This window comes from Nannospalax galili, unplaced genomic scaffold (genome assembly GCF_000622305.1).
Source record: "Nannospalax galili isolate Female #2095 unplaced genomic scaffold, S.galili_v1.0 scaffold973, whole genome shotgun sequence".
Lineage (NCBI taxonomy): Eukaryota > Metazoa > Chordata > Mammalia > Rodentia > Spalacidae > Nannospalax > Nannospalax galili.
In genome coordinates, this window is record NW_008334020.1 from 2,546,987 (window position 1) to 2,558,804 (window position 11,818).

At 37.9% G+C, this 11,818-nt stretch overlaps 1 pseudogene; it reads left to right on the forward strand.

Annotated features, from left to right (window-relative positions):
• Window positions 1–2,018: 2,018 nt before the first annotated feature.
• Window positions 2,019–2,204, forward strand: LOC115069591 (annotated as a pseudogene).
• The last annotated feature ends 9,614 nt before the right edge of the window (window positions 2,205–11,818 follow it).

The following is an 11,818-nucleotide window of genomic DNA, read 5'->3' on the forward strand; positions in this document are numbered from 1 at the left end:
TCTATATATCTGATTATTACTAGTCACAGTCAGTTACTTTCTGAGCTCCTTGGCATCTGAGCATGGATATAAAGTCATCAGGCCGATTTCAATGGTAATGTTTTTCACATCTACTAATTATTAAGGAGAACATTTTTTATGCTTTGAAGAATTATTTTTTTTTTATTTATTTATTTTTATACCCACTTCCAGATAGCACCCTCCCATAGCCTCCCTCCTCCCACTAGAGCCTTTATGCTTTGATAGCCCAGCTACTGTCTGCTTTGTTGGCACCCCCAGCCATTCCCCACTACTTGCCCTTCTGGTGACTCTAGTCAGCCTATCTAGAGGTCTTTGTTTTAGGAGGGTCACCTGTTCCTCATCTAGCAGTAATCAGTTGTCAACATTCCTTTAGATAAGATTGAGGTCTGCAGTTCATTTCCCCAGTTTTGTGCTGGGTTATTATCTGGGAATCCCTTTGGCCACCCTGGACAACAACTCAGAAGAAGGTATCACCTGTCTGGCATTGTTGCTTGTTATGTAGACTTTGGCTATACATATGGACTCTTATGAAATTATATTGGCCCCTTTAATCTTTGGTTATACTTTCCTTTTGGGTGTTTAAGGCCATACAGTTGGTCCAGATAAACCAATTTATTTTTACTCTTAAGGTCATCCTTAATAATTAGAGAAATGCATGGGCTTGGGACGAGCCCCTGGCTCCTTTCTTTTACCAGTTCTGCCTATGTGAAGATAAGTCAAAGGTCCTACTCGACCATGTTGGCTTCACTTGAAAGCATGGAGGAAATGATTCCTCTTTGTTGACCCTCCTCTTTATAGACTGGACACTGGTTCAAGTCCATCTGGTGGGGTCTCCTCAGCCTCCTTGATCAAGAGGACAGGTGAGCCACCACCATTATAGGACATTTTGAGAGATGCTCATAGTCCCCTGGAACTAGTCAACCTAGGAGGGCAAGGAGCAAAAAGTGTCCTTTATGTCCCTCTGATCAAATTATTATAGGCTTCAAAGTATGTCTGTTAAACACCCAAGAAGGTTAGTTCCACCAGTCTGGTATTTTTAATTACTGTTTGTCATGTAGATAAATCTTGGGCAAAGATCAATTCTCAGATAAACCTTACCTAGCCATATATTTCTTGATCTGGTATGTATAATTTGTCAGTAGGCTGTAGGAATAATATGGTTCCCTTGGTTTTCAAAACTAGCTAGGCATTATTTATCTCTTGCATTGTCTCAACCCTCCATCATGGTTTTCCCACTTAAGGTGCCCCTATTTCCCCCCTTTCTCCCTTACTAATACCCTTCTCCTATGGTCCTACCTCTCTTGACCTCCTTCATTTTTTTTCTTTTAAAGACTTAAAAATTTAAGTTAGTTCAATAGCATTTTACAGGTTAATAAATGCTTTGAACAAGTAGTTCACCTTTTTTACTTCTTTATTTTTTTTGCTGTGTGTGCATGTGGGAGTGTTTGTGTGCTCGTGTGTATGTGTGTGTGTGCATGCATGCACATGTGCATGTGTATGTATGTATGTATGTATGTGTGTGTGAAGGTGCACCACATATGTATGGGTGCATGTGAAGCCAGATGTCAACCTTGGGTATTGTTCTTCAGGAGAAACAAGGTTTCTCATTGGGTCCTGGGGCTCCCTTACTAGGCTAGGTTGAGTAGCCAATGAGCCCCAAGGATGTACCGGAATTACAAATCCACACAATCAACCATGTCTGACTTTCTAAGTGGGGTCTAGGGATTGATCTCAGCAAGCCCTTTGCTGACTGAGCTATCTTCCCAAACATAACAGGTTTCTAAAAAGAATAAATAATGAAACTCCAACTACTGAATATATAAATTGTGATATAGCATTGAATTAATTTCATGGTGAGCAGCTAAACTAAGTTGAATCACCAAATAAGTTGTGCATAATCTAGTGTTTCTTTCATAACCTTCTCCAAGATGTTATCAAATCCAATGAATCATTCACACATATAAAGAATCCAATGCCCTAAAAGTTAGGATTTTTCAAAACCTGTACTTTCTGGGCTGATTTCTATAGTTTGTTATCTAGAAGTTTCTCTGAGCCAGTAGAGTACTGAAAATCAAGAAGCACAGCCTTCTCACTGGAGCCTGAAGCTTAACTGCAGCTGCTGTTGTTATTGATGGTTAGTTTCCTTCAGGAGAGCAAGAGAAAGAGGATGACATCTGAGTGGCTTCTGCTGGGGGGTGGAGGCGTGCAAAGAAATAAAGAAGATTTTCAAAAGTAAATCCTTAAGGGAAGAAAAACATTCCCTTTTGAAGAGGGCCAAGTTTATTGATTGGATACATTACTGAATTTCAGAAAAAAAAAAAAAAAAAAAAAAAAACAACCTCCACTATCATTTACCCCGAAGTCAAAACTAAAAGGCTCAGTAAAATTTCAAGGAATACTTCACAAACCCTTCACTCGTTCACTCACCAGTGTTGTGTATGTGTTGAGAGCGAGGTGGAAGGTGTACCCTCTCCAGGTGGTTACAAGGCTGTGTTTTCAAGTAAAGTAGATCACGTGAAGAGATTTCCACTGTCACAGCTGGCCACTCTGGCTTATCTAGGTAAGTTTAATGTGTAATTGTGGTAAATGTCTACACAGCCTATCTCCTCTGAAAAGGGTATTGTGGATCACTGATTTATAAAACAGAACATGGGGCTGGAGAGATGGCTCAGCAGTTAGGAACACTGGCTGTTCTTACAGAAGAACCAGGTTCAAATCCCAGCAACCACATGGCAGCTAACAACTGTCCATAACTCCAGTTCCGGGGGATCCAATGGCCTTTTCTGTCCTCTGTGGTTATTGCACAACACGGGTGTGCTTACATGTATGCAGGCAATGCACCCATACACATAAAATAAAACTAATAAAATATTTTAAAACAAATGTGTGTAGGACTACTAAATTTAAAAAATGAAACTTGCCTTTGAGGTATGTTCTGTCAATGTATCTGATCCAATGCCACAAGAAAACCATGTCTCCTCTCATTATTGCTATGAATAAATAGTATAATTAAATCATCAAAAATGCCAAATAAGCTGACATTGAGAGGTAGTGCTCAAAATAACTTGCTACTACCATTCAAAAAGTGTCTAAGTCCTGAAAGAAAAGCCAGAACTCATAACAGAAAAGAAAGGGGAAGCCTGATTGAGTACACTTTGCAACTCCTCACTGGGTCCTGGTTCAAAAGGCTATCAGTGGAGCAGCTGTCAAATTTTGATTGAACAAAGTCTACACATTAAATGGCCGTAGTTTATCAATATTCATTTCCTTGTTGTTATCATTTTAGCGTAATTATCTGAAAGTTAACATTTGAAGGGTCTGGATGAAGGGTAATCAATAATATTTGGGCTATTTCTGAAATGTTTTGTATGCCTTAATAATTTAAGAACACAAAATGAAGGAGGCTGGAGAGATTGCTCAATGGTTAAGAGCACTGGCTGTTCCTGCAAAAGACCTGGCTTTGAAGACCAGCACCCACATGGTGGCTAACAATTGTCCTTAACTCCAGTTCCAGGGGATCTGATGCCCTCTTCTGTCCTCCAAGGGCATTGCATGACACGGTGCACCTACCTACATGCAGGCAATATACTTATACATAAATAAAAATAATAAAAAAGATTTTAAAAAAGAATACAAAAATCAAACTATAGACATAATTAAAAATTCACTACATCTCAAGCAGTAATTCTTTTTTTAAAAAATATTTTATTTTTATTATTATTTTTATTTTATGTGTACAAGTGTATTGCCGCATATACACGGAGATCAGAAGAGAGCTTTGGATTCCCCTGGAACTGAAGTTAAGGACGGTTCGTAGCCACCATATGGGTGCTGGGAATCAAACCCAGGACTTCTGTAAGAGCAGTCAGTGCTCTTAACTGCTGAGTCATCTCTTCAGCCACTCAAGCAGTAATTCTTAAATATAAGTCAGTATCTGAAAATGAGTTATATAATAAACTCTTATTGTATGGATATCATTTTCTTTGTGATAATGACTAATGCCATTAAGGACAAAGGGGAAATATAGATCAAATCAGATTTCTTGAGAATAAAATGGGAAGTTTTAACAATGACACAACTGAACTAAAAGAGGACTCTTCACAGCAGACTAGGACAGAGTAAGATCACCGTGTTTAGGGACTCTATTTACAGAATTTTCTGGGCTTACAGAACAGCAGACTGTAATAAAAGTGAATCATCTATCCTCGTTCTCCAACCGCTCAGAGCTTGTGTACAGTAAAACCTCAATAATGATTAACTGCACAGAAGCCTGGTGGAGAGGTCAGCTTCTTATTGGGGGTAGGGAGGAGAGAAAAGACAGATTTCATCTCTTCAGTTTAATCTGAGACTGACTGACACACTGGGGAAGCAAATTCGGGGCAGATATATTTCTCGCTTTATTGTTATATTTCCCAAACTATCAATATCCTTGGTATTTATAATCACATATATGATACTAATCCATGAACCAGAGATGTTGTCAAATCAGGAAATGAATGTTTCAGAAAAAAAAAAGGATGAATCATTGGGATATTTGGTGGAAATGCTAGAAATTCCTGAAGCAAGAAGAGAAAGAAAAATTAAATATCTTTATTTCTTTAGAGAATGCATAAGTCATCACTAAATAAAGAAACTAGTTCAAAGAAGGCAATCTAATTGTTGAACATGCCCCCTGTGGTGCAAATCAAAAAAATCATTGAATGCCACCAGTTTGTCAGTTCTCCCTCATCAACAGTAGAAGTCTCATCAATCCATCAAGGAGTTTCTTCGGAATCTGGTGCTGTGTCAAGGAGATGCCTTGTTTTGCTGCATTACCCTTCAGTAAGCAAGAATATCGTGCTTTTTTTTTTTTTTCCTGTTTTTCACTTAATCAAAGGCACATATTATTACATTCCTGCTGTTTTTCACAAATCAAAAACACCAGCAATCAATTTGTTGTTTTAGACTCAGGAAAAGAACTCAGGTCATTGCTCTAATGGGATATAAATCTCAAGTATTAATTTTCTGTTTATATATTGCTAATTAAGTAGAGTAAATGTCCCTTTACTTTTCCTGATTATCGTTCTTAAATTAAGGAATAGTTCAACCTTTTGTTTTCTTGCTAACTCTAAACAATGAAACTATGAAAAGGTTTCATTTCCTGCATCCATCACTTTAATAACTCAATGTTCTAAGGGTTAGAATGTATTTATTGACAAGAAAAAAAAGATTTATGGAAAACCTTAGGAATATATGGGGAGGGCAGTGTCTTTAGGTTTTGCTGAACTTAGCAAATTATACACGAATTTTTTAATTTATTTAGAGAAAATTCTCGTTTTTCAAAATACAACAAAATACACATGGAGGCAACTAAAAATTAAAACACAATGAAGGCAAGTGGAAACAGGTGCTAGGATTATAGTTGTCAGCTGTGAATAGAGTTGTAATCACAGATTAACTCTTTTTTTAATGTTTAAAGTGTACTTTGAGATTTCAGGAAAAATGGCTTTTCATTCCCCCCCCAAGGAAAACAGAAACCACAGCTTAATTATTTATTCTTTCTAACTTGAGCATACAAATCTTTTTTAAAAAAATATTTTATTTATTATTTTTATTTTATGTTGTATGCGTGTATTGCCTGCATGTAGGTAAGTGCACCCGTATCACGCAATGCCTGTGGAAGACAGAAGATGCCTTCAGATCCCCTGGAACTGGAGTTATGGACACTTCTTAGCTGCTATGTGGGTGCTGGGATTTGAACCCGGGTCTTCTGCAAGAACAGTCAGTGTTCTTAACCACTGAGCTATCTCTCCAGCCCCGTGCATACAAATCTTTGAATTTATACTCAGCTGGAATGGTAACCAAAGAAGAAGTTCTGGAAGAACTTGAGAGGGGAAGGGGTACTGGGGAGTTGGCCAGCCAGTTAGTCCAGGGAATGGAGGACATCAACGTACTGCTAGCAAAGACTAGAGATTTTTTTTTTAAGCAACATATTTTCCCCATAACTTTTAGGACATCTTTACAACTTTGCCCTGACTTATGCCCATCCATGTCTCCAAAAGCATAACGGACCCACATCTCATCAGCTAGATATAAGTCCTGGGATGGACATAGTAACAAGAGAGAAGGGGGCAGAATGAGAAGTTATATAGTATTTCTTTCTCCATTTTAGAGTCTAGATGCAAAAGACAGAACCAAATTTGAAACAGGATTTGCAAATGAACAGAATTTTTATGTTAATAAGTGTATCTGTGCCAAGTAAAAGTTATAGATTTTTTTTTTGTCATTTTCTCCTTAATTTAGCAAGAGTAAGGAGTTAAAATTGGGTCATTTGCAGTTGTTTAAATTTACATATTGTTGGTTCTATTGCAATCCACTTCTTACATGGTTTTATGAGCCATGTATCAATTGTAGTCTCAGCAAATATCTGTAATTCAAATGCATTACCAAAATGGATTCTCTTAATAAATCTCTAAAAGTATTCATTGCTTTCTAGTGAACACAGTACAGAAGCCAAGAAGATTTTAGACTGAGTTGGCTTTTGAATGCCTAGATTAAGGTAAGAAAATTGTTGATGTTTTATGTGAACTGGAACTATTTTTTAATGTGTATTACATACTAGTGTAAACTATAAAGCTCTGAAATACTGATATCCAGGCCCCATTTCAGATAACGTATCTGACTTTCTGGATGGCTAGAAATGGTCATTTCATCCAGATGCTAGATGTTTTTGTGAGCTAGGACTGAGGAAGACTGATGCAGGCTTGAACAGTGACTAGACTTCTCATAATGGAAATCTGATTTGTACCCCACCCCCACCTCCCATTACCTGTGACTGCAGCAAAGGCAAGATGGAAGTAGTAACTACCTCATAGCCCTGCTAAATGAACTAAGCAAATAACTATTTATAAAGTAGCTCAGAGAGTAGTATGACTATGTAAATGTCCATTAAGCAAATGAAAAGAATAAATAAGGCTTTACAGTAAAAGAAATGTTAAGATATCAGGGACAAGACATGCAGCCTGAAGTCCTGAGAGCACTCACTGCTGTTGGAGTATCTTCAAAGCTTTAGCATGGGTTTGATCAAGAAGTCCAATTAACTTTTAGGCACTATTGGAATATTTTATGATTTATTTAGTTGCAAATGACTCAAAATTGACAAAAAGAATTTGGATGTACATAACTGAAAATACAAGTGGTTCAAATTAGACCTTACAGTCTGGAAAAATATTCTTCTCTTTCTAACTGTTCCTAGACTTCATTCTCACACATGGCCTCCTGCTCATGGCAAGTAGGAAGTCCCAAGGCTGTTTGTGTCCCTGGCTTGCCTGCCCAAATGGTCTTAGTGTACCTCTGCTTCCTTGACATCACAGCCTCGAAGTGTTTCTCTAACAACAAATTAATCACCAAGTTCAGGAAAATTTGATACTCCATTAGATCAATTCATACGCTAATTTAGGAGCTAGAGCTGGAATTAATGAAACATAAGCTACAAAGGTAAAGTGGGGGTTCATTATCCCTGAAAGAAAGAGTGCCTGTTATGAGGAAAGGGAAAATGGAGGTGGGACAGGCTAACAACAGGTGTCACTCTGGTCAAAGAATAATCATTCTCTTCCTCTTTCAAACTTGGTTTTGTTGTTTCTGTTTTGTTTTTTGGGCCAGGGTCTTACTATATAGCTAGGCAGGCCTTGGACCTGAGATCCTTCTGCCTTTACCTCCTGAGAGCTAAGAATACAGGCATGACCCACCATGCCCAACTCTGAAATCTTAAGAGAAAGCACAGCAATTTTTCTTAAAATACAGAAAACTCTGGCCAAGAAAGCACTTTTATCTAAATTCGGATTAAGATGTAATTGACTGACATGTCCTCTTATTTAGGGAAAAGGTGTTTGGTAGGAAGAGAGGAGACAGTAAGCCAGGGTAGCCCACTGGACACAGAAAAGTGAAGCACTAGGCACTCTGGGCCAGCAGCCTGGTCCACATGCTGCCAAGGTTGGCTGTGTCCCTTGTCAGAGCTTTAAAATGCTGATTGCCCAGCCCATCACATCCTTGTATCTCACAGTACTTAGTGTGACTCACAGCTTCACAATTTGCCTAAAAGTACCTCTGATTCAAAATCAATTCTTTGTGGGGTTATGGATGGGTTAGACTGTCAGTGCCAAAACAATTATTCAATTCAATGAAGGACTTGACTGTCTGACATTATCTGGATTAAAGATTGTGGTTAAGGACTCATTTCTTTCACATTTAAAAATGAGCCAATTTTAGCTGGAGGACTTGCCAGGGGTGACCAGAAAGACTCCTTACCTCTAAAGCTTAGACACTTTCATTCTGGAATAGATCAGTAGAAGAGTTTGGAAGATCTTATTTTTCCCCAGATATCAGATCAGGATTCTGAGTCTGCTTCTGTTTTTTTGACTTGTCCCTGATGCCCCTATTGACTATGGACCACCAGGTGTGGACTCTGTAACTGTCATACACCAGTACACCACACAGGATAGTAAAGGGAGGTTTAAAAGTCACCTTTCTTGTGACCTCTGAAGCAACTGGGTCAAATCTCATTCATGAAATTTGCTTCCTGTGCTTCTTCTGAATTTAGAGTTGCAACTTTACCTTTACTTTGCTTACACTGCTGCCCAGAATTGCATTAAATGTTTTCAATGACATCAGAGTCCTCTGTTTCCCTTAATTCTTTTCCATTGTGTCCTTCTTCATCTTCCTGTGTTGATAGTAGTGGGTTTTTTCTCTTTCTTTTTTTGATAGGATCTCCCTAACTTCAGCACACCTGGAACTCACTACATAGACCAGGCTTGTCTCAGTCTCACAGAGATCTGTCTGCCTCTGACTCCCCAGTGTTGCGATTAAAGGTGTGTGCCACGATGCCCCCTATTAGTAGGTTTTAAAAAATATGTATTTCTTTACCTACTCCTTGGCAATTTCATGTGCGTGTAGAACTATCCTTTCCCAGACATCCCCCAACATGGTCACTTCCTATTTTCGTGTGCTATCCTTTTTTATTTTATTTTTAAAGTTTATTTATTTAGTGATCCACTGAGTTCAGTTAGCAAGTACTTACTTCTGGAATGTTGAGTGGTTCCCTTGGCTTGATCTTCTGCAGGATTTGTGCAAGAAACCATAGCTGTAATGAATTTATAAGCACAGTGAACATATTATGTTCAGAAGACAGCATTTCACACACTCTATCCTGTGGCTTTTAAACATTCTTTTGGTATGCATACTTTATACCAAATTTCCTAATCCTTCTGAAGCTGGGATAATGGTCCCTTCCTATGTGTCCCTGTGATATGCTATTGTAGAACCAATCACATCACACTTTAATGGGTTCTTTGTACATTGGTATCTTTACTGAAATTTAAATTTCTAGAGTAAGTACTCAGTTTATACTACAACTCAGTTCAGTGCCTTGACTGAAAATGAAGTCTTTGTACTTGATATAGATCTTGTAAGCTTTTTTTGATGGAGGAGTCACATAAGAGAGTACTGATTTGATACTAGATCAGACATCATGGCAGCTTGCCCCAGCTGGAAAATCTGGACTCTTCCACTGTAGGTCAAGGGAGTTCATCTTGTCACCAAGTAGTGTTGGTGACTTGGAACTCAGAGTCCTGTAACTATACACAGATATAAACATACGTTTAACCCATGGTCAGAGTTAAGACAACAATTTTTCATATTTAAGGAGTTAAATTTCAATACAGTAGACTATGACACTATCTAAAATAATGACCGGAGACCTATGATTCTGTGAAAGTATGTGGAGCAATAAATATTACTGAATAACTATGGTCAAAATGATTCTAGATCTAGGTGCACTGGTGGGCTCCCAGCACTTAGAAGGTTGAACCAGGATGATTGCCATGTGTTCAAGATTGGCTGGGCTACATAGTGAATTCTATCTAGTCCAAGGACAGAGTAAAATCTTGTCTCAAAACAAGGAAGCAAGCACATAAACAAAACCACAAACAACAGTTAAAAATTCATGTGTCTTTTTAAAAGTTCACATTTACTTTTAAAATTTTTGTAATAAATTAGTTGTAGAAATGTGTTTACTCATGAGAATCATAACATGGAGAAAATAGTGATGATAAAAGGAAGTGCTACTGAAGCAAATGGTCAAAAGTAGGTAGGACTTTCCATAGAGAGGTAGTCCAGGCATGGATAAGAGCATTCAGAGCCTCTCTGTGAGGGGCGGGGGATTGAATGAGTCATAAAATCTGGGCATGGACGAAGGTGGATTTTGTAAATCCTAATTCTTTGTTTTCCTAATGAAACGTGTAGCAGTTATTACTGACAGCGAGAAAGTATTCACAGTGCAAAAGAACTAGGAAAACCTATCAAATAATTTTCTAAAGTGTGGAAGAGCAACGAATGACTTCCATATGGCAAAGTCCAGTGGTTGCTTCTCCAGCATGGGATCTGAGAGACAGCATCTCCACAGTTTGCTACTTCCGCCTTAGAAATTCCTTCACAAGTTTTTTGTTGCTGTTGTTGTTTTCTTTCTTTTTCTTCTTTTTTTTTTTTGGTGAATTTTTTGCGATCTTCCTTGCTACTCTCTTCCAGGCTTCTTTGTGGGTTCTGGAGAATCTGGTTAAATCCACACCCAGAACCTGCAAACTCTTCTTTCTATCCATTTTCCCCAGGTGATCTCATCCATTTTTGCAACTCTAGAAACTGATGTGCTGCTGGCTCCAAATTTTTATCTACAGCCCAGATATCCCTGCTGAAACTTCAGATTAATGTAATAACTGCTTACTTCCCAGCTCCACTGGAAATTGTGAGGGGAAAAAAAAAAAAAAAACAAACAACCAATCAACCAACCAACCAAGCAACAAACAAAAAAACAAAAACCTCTGATTAGTTCCAAGGCAGAACTCTTGATTCTTGCCACATTCTACAAACCTGATCTTTTTGTTTTCTTCCCAAATCTAGTAAATAATGATTCTTTCCTTATGCTTATCCACACAAAACATGGTCACCCCTCGCTGCTGACTTGTCTTCTCAGGAACTCTCATTTCCAGTTCATCACACTTTTGGCTATAATTTAAAAACACATCCAGACCAAATGATGTTTTTCCAATTCTCCTTCCTGAGCTAAACCACCATCATCTTTAGATTTCTAACTAGTTACGCTGTTTTAGTTTACTCTTTCTTCACATCGATCTACTCCAATTACACTGCTAACTACATGTTGCAGTAACACACTAGGCATTTGCCCCATTTACAGTGTTTACATGAACTTACTATTTCTCTGCCTTGAACACTGTTGCCTGGGTTAAACACATGTCACACTCCCTCATTCTCCTTGAGTCTTTATAGATGTATAGAAAAGATTATCAGAGATTACATAGCAATTATCTTACCTTCAAAGTATATAAAATACACATACATTCACATAACTGGCTCTCTTCAGATAGAGGAATTAAAGGAGGAATTTAAGTTTGCACTTGAATACTTAAGTATCTTGCTAGATTACTCCAATGAATACATAATAATGAAATTTCAAAGCCCTTCAAAACATGTTTTCTGCAAATGGAGTTAAGTAACCTCATGACCTATAAACTGGCTACTCATTCTTCTTGATTAATATAGTCTACAGTGTCATTTGGAACATTTCCCTCATTCCAGTTTTTACTCACCCAATACTTAGTTTCATTTTCTATAAATTAGTAAAAATTCAAAGATCCAGTATTTGAGGTCTGAAGTTACATTTTAAGATTTTGTATTAAACTGCTACTAATATGGGCAATTAGCATAAACCCATCCTAAATAACACCGAAGTGAACATTCCAAGGACAAG